Genomic DNA, 14,947 nt, shown 5'->3' with positions numbered 1-14,947 from the left:
TTGCAGTGCGCTGTATTTGTATAGCATACATTGAACAGTGGCGGTTGTAGTGCGCTGTATTTGTATAGCATACATTGAACAGTGGGTTTTGCAGTGCGCTGTATTTGTATAGCACACATTGAACAGTGGGGGGTTGCAGTGCGCTGTATTTGTATAGCATACATTGAACAGTGGGGGTTGCAGTGCGCTGTATTTGAATAGCATGATTCAGAAAAGGGGGTGGTGATGAACAGAGTGTCTGAATTAAGCAGTCCACTCTTACCCAGTCCAAAGATCAGGGCTTGATCCATCACCGTTGAACAGTGGGGGTTGCAGTGCGCTGTATTTGAATATCATACATTGAACAGTGGGGGTTGCAGTGCGCTGTATTTGTATAGCATACATTGAACAGTGGGGGTTGCAGTGCGCTGTATTTGTATAGCATACATTGAACAGTGGGGGTTGCAGTGCGCTGTATTTGAATAGCATACAGTGAACAGTGGGGTGTTGCAGTGCCCTGGTATTTTAATAGCATACATTGAACAGTGGGGGGTTGCAATGCGCTGTATTTGTATAGCATACATTGAACAGTGGGAGTTGCAGTGTGCTGTATTTGATTAGCATACAGTGAACAGTGGGGGTTGCAGTGCGCTGTATTTGAATAGCATACAGTGAACAGTGGGGGTTGCAGTGCACTGTATTTGAATAGCATACATTGAACAGTGGGAGGTTGCAGTGCACTGTATTTGTATAGCATACATTGAACAGTGGGGATTGCAGTGCGCTGTTTTTGAATAGCATACAGTGAACAGTGGGGGGTTGCAGTGCGCTGTATTTGAATAGCATACAGTGAACAGTGGGGGGTTGCAGTGCGCTGTATTTGAATAGCATAAAGTGAACAGAGGGTGTTGCACTGCACTGTTTTTTGTATAGCATACATTGAACAGTGGGGGTTGCAGTGCGCTGTTTTTGAATAGCATACAGGGAACAGTGGGGGGTTGCAGTGCGCTGTATTTGAATAGCATACAGTGAACAGTGGGGGGTTGCAGTGTGCTGTATTTGTATAGCATACAGTGAACAGAGGGTGTTGCACTGCACTGTTATTTGTATAGCATACATTGGGCAGTGGGGGGTTGCAGTGCCCTGGTATTTGAATAGCATACAGTGAACAGTGGGGGGTTGCAGTGCGCTGTATTTGTGTAACATACATTGAATGGTGGGTGTTGCACTGAGTGTTATTTGTATAGCATACATTGAACAGTGGGGGTTGCAGTGCGCTGTATTTGATTAGCATACAGTGAACAGTGGGGGTTGCAGTGCGCTGTATTTGAATAGCATACATTGAACAATGGGGGGTTGCAGTGCGCTGTATTTGAATAGCATACAGTGAACAGTGGGGGGTTGCAGTGCGCTGTATTTGTATAGCATACATTGAACTGTGGGGGTTGCAGTGCGCTGTATTTGTATAGCATACACTGAACAGTGGGGGTTGCAGTGCGCTGTATTTGTATAGCATACATTGAACAGTGGGGGTTGCAGTGCGCTGTATTTGTATAGCATATATTGAACAGTGGGGGTTGCAGTGCTCTGTATTTGAATAGCATACATTGAACAGTGGGGGTTGCAGGGCGCTGTATTTGAATAGCATACAGTGAACAGAGGGTGTTGCACTGCACTGTTATTTGTGTAACATACATTGAATGGTGGGTGTTGCACTGAGTGTTATTTGTATAGCATACATTGAACAGTGGGGGGGTTGCAGTGCGCTGTATTTGAATAGCATACAGTGAACAGTGGGGTGTTGCAGTGCGCTGTATTTGAATAGCATACAGTGAACAGTGGGGGGTTGCAGTGCGCTGTATTTGTATAGCATACATTGAACAGTGGGGGGTTGCAGTGCGCTGTATTTGTATAGCATACATTGAACAGTGGGGTGTTGCAGTGCCCTGGTATTTGAATAGCATACAGTGAACAGTGGGGGGTTGCAGTGCACTGTTTTTAAATAACATACATTGAATGGTGGGGTGTTGCAGTGCCCTGGTATTTGAATAGCATACAGTGAACAGTGGGGGGTTGCAGTGCGCTGTATTTGTATAGCATACAGTGAACAGTGGGGGGTTGCAGTGCGCTGTATTTGTATAGCATATATTGAACAGTGGGGTGTTGCAGTGCCCTGGTATTTGAATAGCATACATTGAACAGTGGGGGGTTGCAGTGCGCTGTATTTGTATAGCATACAGTGAACAGTGGGGGGTTGCAGTGCGCTGTATTTGTATAGCATACATTGAACAGTGGGGGGTTGCAGTGCGCTGTATTTGTATAACATACATTGAATGGTGGGGGGTTGCAGTGCCCTGGTATTTGAATAGCATACATTGAACAGTGGGGGTTGCAGTGCACTGTATTTGTATAGCATACATTGATCAGTGGGGGGTTGCAGTGCGCTGTATTTGTATAGCATACATTGAACAGTGGGGGTTGCAGTGCGCTGTATTTGATTAGCATACAGTGAACAGTGGGGGTTGCAGTGAGCTGTATTTGAATAGCATACATTGAACAGTGGGGGGTTGCAGTGCGCTGTATTTGAATAGCATACAGTGAACAGTGGGGGGTTGCAGTGCGCTGTATTTGTATAGCATACATTGAACAGTGGGGGTTGCAGTGCGCTGTATTTGTATAGCATACATTGAACAGTGGGGGTTGCAGTGCGCTGTATTTGTATAGCATACATTGAACAGTGGGGGTTGCAGTGCGCTGTATTTGTATAGCATACATTGAACAGTGGGGGTTGCAGTGCTCTGTATTTGAATAGCATACATTGAACAGTGGGGGTTGCAGTGCGCTGTATTTGAATAGCATACAGTGAACAGAGGGTGTTGCACTGCACTGTTATTTGTGTAACATACATTGAATGGTGGGTGTTGCACTGAGTGTTATTTGTATAGCATACATTGAACAGTGGGGGGGGTTGCAGTGCGCTGTATTTGAATAGCATACAGTGAACAGTGGGGTGTTGCAGTGCCCTGGTATTTGAATAGCATACAGTGAACAGTGGGGGGTTGCAGTGCGCTGTATTTGTATAGCATACATTGAACAGTGGGGGGTTGCAGTGCGCTGTATTTGTATAGCATACATTGAACAGTGGGGTGTTGCAGTGCCCTGGTATTTGAATAGCATACAGTGAACAGTGGGGGATTGCAGTGCGCTGTATTTGTATAGCATAAATTGGGCAGTGGGGGGTTGCAGTGCGCTGTATTTGTATAGCATACATTGAATGGTGGGGGGTTGCAGTGCCCTGGTATTTGAATAGCATACATTGAACAGTGGGGGTTGCAGTGCACTGTATTTGTATAGCATACATTGAACAGTGGGGGGTTGCAGTGCGCTGTATTTGTATAGCATACATTGAACAGTGGGGGTTGCAGTGCGCTGTATTTGATTAGCATACAGTGAACAGTGGGGGTTGCAGTGAGCTGTATTTGAATAGCATACATTGAACAGTGGGGGGTTGCAGTGCGCTGTATTTGAATAGCATACAGTGAACAGTGGGGGGTTGCAGTGCGCTGTATTTGTATAGCATACATTGAATGGTGGGGGGTTGCAGTGCCCTGGTATTTGAATAGCATACATTGAACAGTGGGGGTTGCAGTGCACTGTATTTGTATAGCATACATTGAACAGTGGGGGGTTGCAGTGCGCTGTATTTGTATAGCATACATTGAACAGTGGGGGTTGCAGTGCGCTGTATTTGATTAGCATACAGTGAACAGTGGGGGTTGCAGTGAGCTGTATTTGAATAGCATACATTGAACAGTGGGGGGTTGCAGTGCGCTGTATTTGTATAGCATACATTGAACAGTGGGGGTTGCAGTGCGCTGTATTTGTATGGCATACATTGAACAGTGGGGGTTGCAGTGCGCTGTATTTGTATAGCATACAGTGAACAGTGGGGGGTTGCAGTGCACTGTATTTGAATAGCATACAGTGAACAGTGGGGGGTTGCAGTGCGCTGTATTTGAATAGCATACAGTGAACAGAGGGTGTTGCACTGAGTGTTATTTGTATAACATACATTGAATGGTGGGGTGTTGCAGTGCGTTGTATTTAAATAGCATACAGTGAACAGTGGGGGGTTGCAGTGCGCTGTATTTGATTAGCATACAGTGAACAGTGGGGGTTGCAGTGCGCTGTATTTGAATAGCATACATTGAACAGTGGTGGGTTGCAGTGCGCTGTATTTGAATAGCATACAGTGAACAGTGGGGGGTTGCAGTGCGCTGTATTTGAATAGCATACAGTGAACAGTGGGGGGTTGCAGTGCGCTGTATTTGAATAGCATACAGTGAACAGTGGGGGTTTGCAGTGCACTGTATTTGTATGGCATACATTGAACAGTGGGGGGTTGCAGTGCGCTGTATTTGTATAGCATACATTGAACATTGGGGGGTTGCAGTGCGCTGTATTTGTATAGCATACATTGAACAGTGGGGGTTGCAGTGCGCTGTATTTGATTAGCATACAGTGAACAGTGGGGGTTGCAGTGCGCTGTATTTGAATAGCATACATTGAACAGTGGGGGGTTGCAGTGCGCTGTATTTGTATAGCATACATTGAACAGTGGGGGTTGCAGTGCGCTGTATTTGTATGGCATACATTGAACAGTGGGGGTTGCAGTGCGCTGTATTTGTATAGCATACAGTGAACAGTGGGGGGTTGCAGTGCACTGTATTTGAATAGCATACAGTGAACAGTGGGGGGTTGCAGTGCGCTGTATTTGAATAGCATACAGTGAACAGAGGGTGTTGCACTGAGTGTTATTTGTATAACATACATTGAATGGTGGGGTGTTGCAGTGCGCTGTATTTAAATAGCATACAGTGAACAGTGGGGGTTGCAGTGCGCTGTATTTGTATAGCATACATTGAACAGTGCGGGTTGCAGTGCGCTGTATTTGTATAGCATACATTGAACAGTGGGGGTTGCAGTGCGCTGTATTTGTATAGCATACATTGAACAGTGGGGGTTGCAGTGCTCTGTATTTGAATAGCATACATTGAACAGTGGGGGTTGCAGTGCGCTGTATTTGAATAGCATACAGTGAACAGAGGGTGTTGCACTGCACTGTTATTTGTGTAACATACATTGAATGGTGGGTGTTGCACTGAGTGTTATTTGTATAGCATACATTGAACAGTGGGGGGGTTGCAGTGCGCTGTATTTGAATAGCATACAGTGAACAGTGGGGTGTTGCAGTGCCCTGGTATTTGAATAGCATACAGTGAACAGTGGGGGGTTGCAGTGCGCTGTATTTGTATAGCATACATTGAACAGTGGGGGGTTGCAGTGCGCTGTATTTGTATAGCATACATTGAACAGTGGGGTGTTGCAGTGCCCTGGTATTTGAATAGCATACATTGAACAGTGGGGGTTGCAGTGCACTGTATTTGTATAGCATACATTGAACAGTGGGGGGTTGCAGTGCGCTTTATTTGTATAGCATACATTGAACAGTGGGGGTTGCAGTGCGCTGTATTTGATTAGCATACAGTGAACAGTGGGGGTTGCAGTGAGCTGTATTTGAATAGCATACATTGAACAGTGGGGGGTTGCAGTGCGCTGTATTTGAATAGCATACAGTGAACAGTGGGGGTTGCAGTGCGCTGTATTTGAATAGCATACAGTGAACAGTGGGGGGTTGCAGTGCACTGTATTTGTATAGCATACATTGAACAGTGGGGGGTTGCAGTGCGCTGTATTTGTATAGCATACATTGAACAGTGGGGGGTTGCAGTGCGCTGTATTTGTATAGCATACAGTGAACAGTGGGGGTTGCAGTGCGCTGTATTTGAATAGCATACATTGAACAGAGGGTGTTGCACTGCACTGTTATTTGTATAACATACATTGAATGGTGGGGGGTTGCAGTGCCCTGGTATTTGAATAGCATACATTGAACAGTGGGGGTTGCAGTGCACTGTATTTGTATAGCATACATTGAACAGTGGGGGGTTGCAGTGCGCTGTATTTGTATAGCATACATTGAACAGTGGGGGTTGCAGTGCGCTGTATTTGATTAGCATACAGTGAACAGTGGGGGTTGCAGTGAGCTGTATTTGAATAGCATACATTGAACAGTGGGGGGTTGCAGTGCGCTGTATTTGAATAGCATACAGTGAACAGTGGGGGTTGCAGTGCGCTGTATTTGAATAGCATACAGTGAACAGTGGGGGGTTGCAGTGCACTGTATTTGTATAGCATACAGTGAACAGTGGGGGTTGCAGTGCGCTGTATTTGAATAGCATACATTGAACAGTGGGGGGTTGCAGTGCGCTGTATTTGTATAGCATACATTGAACAGTGGGGGTTGCAGTGCGCTGTATTTGTATAGCATACATTGAACAGTGGGGGTTGCAGTGCGCTGTATTTGTATAGCATACAGTGAACAGTGGGGGGTTGCAGTGCACTGTATTTGAATAGCATACAGTGAACAGTGGGGGGTTGCAGTGCGCTGTATTTGAATAGCATACAGTGAACAGAGGGTGTTGCACTGAGTGTTATTTGTATAACATACATTGAATGGTGGGGTGTTGCAGTGCGCTGTATTTAAATAGCATACAGTGAACAGTGGGGGGTTGCAGTGCGCTGTATTTGAATAGCATACAGTGAACAGTGGGGGGTTGCAGTGCGCTGTATTTGTATAGCATACATTGAACAGTGGCGGTTGTAGTGCGCTGTATTTGTATAGCATACATTGAACAGTGGGTTTTGCAGTGCGCTGTATTTGTATAGCACACATTGAACAGTGGGGGGTTGCAGTGCGCTGTATTTGTATAGCATACATTGAACAGTGGGGGTTGCAGTGCGCTGTATTTGAATAGCATGATTCAGAAAAGGGGGTGGTGATGAACAGAGTGTCTGAATTAAGCAGTCCACTCTTACCCAGTCCAAAGATCAGGGCTTGATCCATCACCGTTGAACAGTGGGGGTTGCAGTGCGCTGTATTTGAATATCATACATTGAACAGTGGGGGTTGCAGTGCGCTGTATTTGTATAGCATACATTGAACAGTGGGGGTTGCAGTGCGCTGTATTTGTATAGCATACATTGAACAGTGGGGGTTGCAGTGCGCTGTATTTGAATAGCATACAGTGAACAGTGGGGTGTTGCAGTGCCCTGGTATTTTAATAGCATACATTGAACAGTGGGGGGTTGCAATGCGCTGTATTTGTATAGCATACATTGAACAGTGGGAGTTGCAGTGTGCTGTATTTGATTAGCATACAGTGAACAGTGGGGGTTGCAGTGCGCTGTATTTGAATAGCATACAGTGAACAGTGGGGGTTGCAGTGCACTGTATTTGAATAGCATACATTGAACAGTGGGAGGTTGCAGTGCACTGTATTTGTATAGCATACATTGAACAGTGGGGATTGCAGTGCGCTGTTTTTGAATAGCATACAGTGAACAGTGGGGGGTTGCAGTGCGCTGTATTTGAATAGCATACAGTGAACAGTGGGGGGTTGCAGTGCGCTGTATTTGAATAGCATAAAGTGAACAGAGGGTGTTGCACTGCACTGTTTTTTGTATAGCATACATTGAACAGTGGGGGTTGCAGTGCGCTGTTTTTGAATAGCATACAGGGAACAGTGGGGGGTTGCAGTGCGCTGTATTTGAATAGCATACAGTGAACAGTGGGGGGTTGCAGTGCGCTGTATTTGTATAGCATACAGTGAACAGAGGGTGTTGCACTGCACTGTTATTTGTATAGCATACATTGGGCAGTGGGGGGTTGCAGTGCCCTGGTATTTGAATAGCATACAGTGAACAGTGGGGGGTTGCAGTGCGCTGTATTTGTGTAACATACATTGAATGGTGGGTGTTGCACTGAGTGTTATTTGTATAGCATACATTGAACAGTGGGGGTTGCAGTGCGCTGTATTTGATTAGCATACAGTGAACAGTGGGGGTTGCAGTGCGCTGTATTTGAATAGCATACATTGAACAATGGGGGGTTGCAGTGCGCTGTATTTGAATAGCATACAGTGAACAGTGGGGGGTTGCAGTGCGCTGTATTTGTATAGCATACATTGAACTGTGGGGGTTGCAGTGCGCTGTATTTGTATAGCATACACTGAACAGTGGGGGTTGCAGTGCGCTGTATTTGTATAGCATACATTGAACATTGGGGGTTGCAGTGCGCTGTATTTGTATAGCATATATTGAACAGTGGGGGTTGCAGTGCTCTGTATTTGAATAGCATACATTGAACAGTGGGGGTTGCAGGGCGCTGTATTTGAATAGCATACAGTGAACAGAGGGTGTTGCACTGCACTGTTATTTGTGTAACATACATTGAATGGTGGGTGTTGCACTGAGTGTTATTTGTATAGCATACATTGAACAGTGGGGGGGTTGCAGTGCGCTGTATTTGAATAGCATACAGTGAACAGTGGGGTGTTGCAGTGCGCTGTATTTGAATAGCATACAGTGAACAGTGGGGGGTTGCAGTGCGCTGTATTTGTATAGCATACATTGAACAGTGGGGGGTTGCAGTGCGCTGTATTTGTATAGCATACATTGAACAGTGGGGTGTTGCAGTGCCCTGGTATTTGAATAGCATACAGTGAACAGTGGGGGGTTGCAGTGCACTGTTTTTAAATAACATACATTGAATGGTGGGGTGTTGCAGTGCCCTGGTATTTGAATAGCATACAGTGAACAGTGGGGGGTTGCAGTGCGCTGTATTTGTATAGCATACAGTGAACAGTGGGGGGTTGCAGTGCGCTGTATTTGTATAGCATATATTGAACAGTGGGGTGTTGCAGTGCCCTGGTATTTGAATAGCATACATTGAACAGTGGGGGGTTGCAGTGCGCTGTATTTGTATAGCATACAGTGAACAGTGGGGGGTTGCAGTGCGCTGTATTTGTATAGCATACATTGAACAGTGGGGGGTTGCAGTGCGCTGTATTTGTATAACATACATTGAATGGTGGGGGGTTGCAGTGCCCTGGTATTTGAATAGCATACATTGAACAGTGGGGGTTGCAGTGCACTGTATTTGTATAGCATACATTGATCAGTGGGGGGTTGCAGTGCGCTGTATTTGTATAGCATACATTGAACAGTGGGGGTTGCAGTGCGCTGTATTTGATTAGCATACAGTGAACAGTGGGGGTTGCAGTGAGCTGTATTTGAATAGCATACATTGAACAGTGGGGGGTTGCAGTGCGCTGTATTTGAATAGCATACAGTGAACACTGGGGGGTTGCAGTGCGCTGTATTTGAATAGCATACAGTGAACAGTGGGGGGTTGTAGTGCACTGTATTTGTATAGCATACATTGAACAGTGGGGGGTTGCTGTGCGCTGTATTTGTATAGCATACATTAAACAGTGGGGGGTTGCAGTGCGCTGTATTTGTATAGCATACATTGAACAGTGGGGGTTGCAGTGCGCTGTATTTGATTAGCATACAGTGAACAGTGGGGGTTGCAGTGCGCTGTATTTGAATAGCATACATTGAACAGTGGGGGGTTGCAGTGCGCTGTATTTGTATAGCATACATTGAACAGTGGGGGTTGCAGTGCGCTGTATTTGTATAGCATACATTGAACAGTGGGGGTTGCAGTGCGCTGTATTTGTATAGCATACAGTGAACAGTGGGGGGTTGCAGTGCACTGTATTTGAATAGCATACAGTGAACAGTGGGGGGTTGCAGTGCGCTGTATTTGAATAGCATACAGTGAACAGAGGGTGTTGCAGTGCGCTGTATTTGTATAGCATACAGTGAACAGTGGGGGGTTGCAGTGCGCTGTATTTGAATAGCATACAGTGAACAGTGGGGGGTTGCAGTGCGCTGTATTTGTATAGCATACATTGAACAGTGGGGGTTGCAGTGCGCTGTATTTGTATAGCATACAGTGAACAGTGGGGGGTTGCAGTGCACTGTATTTGTATAACATACATTGAATGGTGGGGTGTTGCAGTGCGCTGTATTTAAATAGCATACAGTGAACAGTGGGGGGTTGCAGTGCGCTGTATTTGAATAGCATACAGTGAACAGTGGGGGGTTGCAGTGCGCTGTATTTGTATAGCATACATTGAACAGTGGCGGTTGTAGTGCGCTGTATTTGTATAGCATACATTGAACAGTGGGTTTTGCAGTGCGCTGTATTTGTATAGCACACATTGAACAGTGGGGGGTTGCAGTGAGCTGTATTTGTATAGCATACATTGAACAGTGGGGGTTGCAGTGCGCTGTATTTGAATAGCATGATTCAGAAAAGGGGGTGGTGATGAACAGAGTGTCTGAATTAAGCAGACCACTCTTACCCAGTCCAAAGATCAGGGCTTGATCCATCACCGTTGAACAGTGGGGGTTGCAGTGCGCTGTATTTGAATAGCATACATTGAACAGTGGGGGTTGCAGTGCGCTGTATTTGTATAGCATACATTGAACAGTGGGGGTTGCAGTGCGCTGTATTTGAATAGCATACATTGAACAGTGAGGGTTGCAGTGCACTGTATTTGTATAGCACACATTGAACAGTGGGGGTTGCTGTGCGCTGTATTTGAATAGCATACATTGAACAGTGGGGGGTGCAGTGCGCTGTATTTGTATAGCATACAGTGAACAGTGGGGGGTGCAGTGCGCTGTATTTGTATAGCATACATTGAACCGTGGGGGTTGCAGTGCGCTGTATTTGTATAGCATACATTGAACAGTGGGGGTTGCAGTGCGCTGTATTTGTATAGCATACATTGAACAGTGGGGGTTGCAGTGCGCTGTATTTGTATAGCATACGGTGAACAGTGGGGGGTTGCAGTGCGCTGTATTTGTATAGCATACATTAAACAGTGGGGGTTGCAGTGCGCTGTACTTGTATAGCATACATTGAACAGTGGGGGGTTGCAGTGCGCTGTACTTGTATAGCATACATTGAACCGTGGGGGGTTGCAGTGCGCTGTATTTGTATAGCTCCCCCTCACCCCCTGCTGCGTCCCCAGAGCAGACTCCAGTCAAGGAGCAGCTATTTTAGGAAAGATCAAACCGTCCTTCGGCAGGGCAGCAGCTGCTTTGTATGTGCTTAAAAGGTTCCGCATCCGCTTGTTTTCATGCTCAACTTAATTGAAACCAGAAACGCATTTTCATCAGAAAAAAACTGGCTGGAGTGCGTCCATCACATGGACATGCAGAGCCCGGTGGGATCCGGCTCTCATCTCCCAGCACAAGCATCAGGAAGCGTTTTTCTCAGAACATGTAAACACAGGAACTTGTGCAAAGTCACGGCTGCTACTCCTGACGCAAGCCACGCCCCCTCCCCACAGACGCCCTCACGCACCCTCACACTTCACACGCAGGCATATGCATGGACCGGCCCTGCCTGCCCCTCACAGTCTAGGCCCCCACCACTCACAGATATCACGGATACAGCTCATCAGTGAATACAGCTCCTCGCCAGTAGATACAGCTCCTCACCTGTAGATACAGCTCCTCACCAGAAGATACAGCTCCTCACCAGAAGATACAGCTCCTCCCCAGTAGATACAGCTCATCAGTAAATTCAGCTCCTCACCTGTAGATACAGCTCCTCACCATAGTTACAGCTCCTCGCATGTCGATACAGCTCCTTGCCAGTAGATACAGCTCCTTGCCAGTAGATACAGCTCCTCCCCAGTAGATACAGCTCCTCTCCATCGATACAGCTCCTCATCACTAAGTACAGCTCCTCGCCAGTAGATATAGCTCCTCGCCAGTAGATACAGCTCCTCCCCAGTAGATACAGCTCCTCACCATCGATACAGCTCCTCACCATCGATACAGCTCCTCACCATCGATACAGCTCCTCACCAGTAGATACAGCTCCTCGCCTGTAGATACAGCTCCTCACCGTAGATACAGCTCCTCATCAGTAGATACAGCTCCTCGCCAGTAGATACAGCTCCTCCCCAGTAGATACAGCTCCTCACCATAGATACAGCTCCTCGCATGTCGATACAGCTCCTCGCATGTCGATACAGCTCCTCACCAGTAGATACAGCTCCTCGCATGTCGATACAGCTCTTGCATGTCGATACAGCTCCTCACCAGTAGATACAGCTCCTCGCACATCGATACAGCTCCTCACCAGTAGATACAGCTCCTCGCATGTCGATTCAGCTCCTCACACGTCATACAGCTCCTCACCAGTAGATACAGCTCATCAGTAAATACAGCTCCGCGCCAGTAGATACAGCTCCTCGCTAGTAGATACAGCTCCTCACCTGTAGATACAGCTCCTCTCCAATAGATACAGCTCCTCTCCAGTAGATACAGCTCCTCACCAGTAGATACAGCTCCTCTCCAGTAGATACAGCTCCTCGCCAGTAGATACAGCTCCTCATCGGTAGATACAGCTCCTCGCCAGTAGATACAGCTCCTCACCAGTAGATACAGCTCCTCGCTAGTAGATACAGCTCCTCACCTGTAGATACAGCTCCTCTCCAGTAGATACAGCTCCTCGCACATCAATACAGCTCCTCACCAGTAAATACAGCTCCTCTCCATTAGATACAGCTCCACAGCTCCTCGCATGTCGATACAGCTCCTCACCAGTAGATACAGCTCCTCACACATCAATACAGCTCCTCACTAGTAGATACAGATCCTTGCACGTCGATACAGCTCCTCACCAGTAGATACAGCTCCTCATCAGTAGATACAGCTCCTCAGCAGTAGATACAGCTCCTCACCAGTAGATACAGCTCCTCACCAGTAGATACAGCTCCTCACCAGTAGATACAGCTCCTCACCAGTAAATACAGCTCCTCCCCAGTAGATACAGCTCCTCGCCAGTAGATACAGCTCCTCACCAGTAGATACAGCTCCTCACCAGTAGATACAGCTCCTCTCCAGCAGATACAACTCCTCACCAGTAGATACAGCTCCTCACCAGTAGATACAGCTCCTCACCGTAGATACAGCTCCTCACCAGTAGATACCGCTCCTCACCAGAAGAAAAAGCTCCTCGCCAATAAATACAGCTCCTCACCAGTAGATGCAGCTCCTCCCCAGTAGATACAGCTCCTCACCGTAGATACAGCTCCTCACCAGTAGATACAGCTCCTTGCATGTCGATACAGCTCCTCACCAGTAGATACAGCTCCTCGCACATCAATACAGCTCCTCACTAGTAGATACAGATCCTTGCACGTCGATACAGCTCCTCACCAGTAGATACAGCTCCTCATCAGTAGATACAGCTCCTCAGCAGTAGATACAGATCCTTGCACGTCGATACAGCTTCTCACCAGTAGATACAGCTCCTCATCAGTAGATACAGCTCCTCATCAGTAGATACAGCTCCTCACCAGTAAATACAGCTCCTCTCCAGTAGATACAGCTCCTCACCAGTAGATACAGCTCCTCACCAGTAGATACAGCTCCTCACCAGTAAATACAGCTCCTCACCAGTAGATACAGCTCCTCACCAGTAGATACAGCTCCTCACCAGTAGATACAGCTCCTCCCCAGTAGATACAGCTCCTCACCAGTAGATACAGCTCCTCGCCAATAAATACAGCTCCTCACCAGTAGATGCAGCTCCTCCCCAGTAGATGCAGCTCCTCACCAGTAGATGCAGCTCCTCCCCAGTAGATACAGCTCCTCACCGTAGGTACAGCTCCTCACCAGTAGATACAGCTCCTCGCATGTCGATACAGCTCCTCACCAGTAGATACAGCTCCTCGCACATCAATACAGCTCCTCACTAGTAGATACAGATCCTCGCACGTCGATACAGCTCCTCACCAGTAGATACAGCTCCTCATCAGTAGATACAGCTCCTCGGCAGTAGATACAGCTCCTCACCAGTAGATACAGCTCCTCACCAGTAGATACCGATCCTCGCATGTCGATACTGCAGGTTTATTTCATACAAGGAGTATGCCAAAGTGTTGGGTTAACTTACGGGCAATCCAAGGTTAGGCAGAGGTGACTGATTTAACCTGCCCTGCCGGCCTGATGAGCCAAACTGCACCTTTGCCCACCCAATCGGTGCTACCATAAGGTAGACAGTTTATTTGATGTGCATTTGATTTCGGTAGAGTCCCCCCCTTTCAATTACGGGATGGTTGAGAGGACGTATCATTGAAAGGGGGTGACTCTACCGAAATCAAATGCAAATCAAATAAACTGTGTACCTAATGAAAATAAAGAAAGGATAAAAGATTTTAAGTTTCACATTATATCAAGTGTGCACTTCCAAAATTTCGCAGGAGTCACACCTCCCGAGTGCCGTAGCACCGGTTTATAAAATCACATTCAATTGGGATAAGGAAAAGAAAATTGTTACTCCTGAAGCAGGTGGCTCTATTTACACTGCTCCACCGAAACGTGTTGACGCATAATACCTTTATTAAATTTGAGGAGAGTCAGCGGCCATTAAAAAGACAGGAAAGCTTATCTTCCCCTGCAGGGTGCTGTCTATAAATCTCGAATTAACAGATACAAGACAAAATGTATTGTCTCGTATAGTTTTTCTGTCCGGGGGGGGGGGGTTGCTTTCAGATGAATTGGTGTTTAATGATTCCTAAGGCCTAAGGCGCCCCTAACGCAAGCCCGTCTGCGCCCGTCTGGACCGCGCCCAGCGCCAGAACCCCTGGACCACGCAAACGCCCCAACACCAGATTCCACTTCGACGCCAGCACCCTCCGCGCACTCAACGCTGGCCGAAACCACACCTGCTTCCAGGCATCCCCGGAACGGACCCACAGACCCTTCTCCTGCTGCACTTAACATTCTTCATTGGCTGCCAATAGGTAAAAGAATTTTGTTTAAAATTCTTCTAATTACCTTTAGGGCATTTCACCAACGAGGCCCAAAATACATATGCAATGGGTTCAAAAGATATCACCTGACGCGCTGTCTGAGGTCTGCCAGTCTGAATCTACTTACATCCCCCGATTCAAGCTGGCTACAAAAGGTG

Source organism: Lissotriton vulgaris, chromosome 10 (assembly GCF_964263255.1).
Source record: "Lissotriton vulgaris chromosome 10, aLisVul1.2, whole genome shotgun sequence".
Lineage (NCBI taxonomy): Eukaryota > Metazoa > Chordata > Amphibia > Caudata > Salamandridae > Lissotriton > Lissotriton vulgaris.
The sequence above is the reverse complement of the archived record's forward strand: the minus strand, read 5'-3'. Positions refer to the sequence as shown.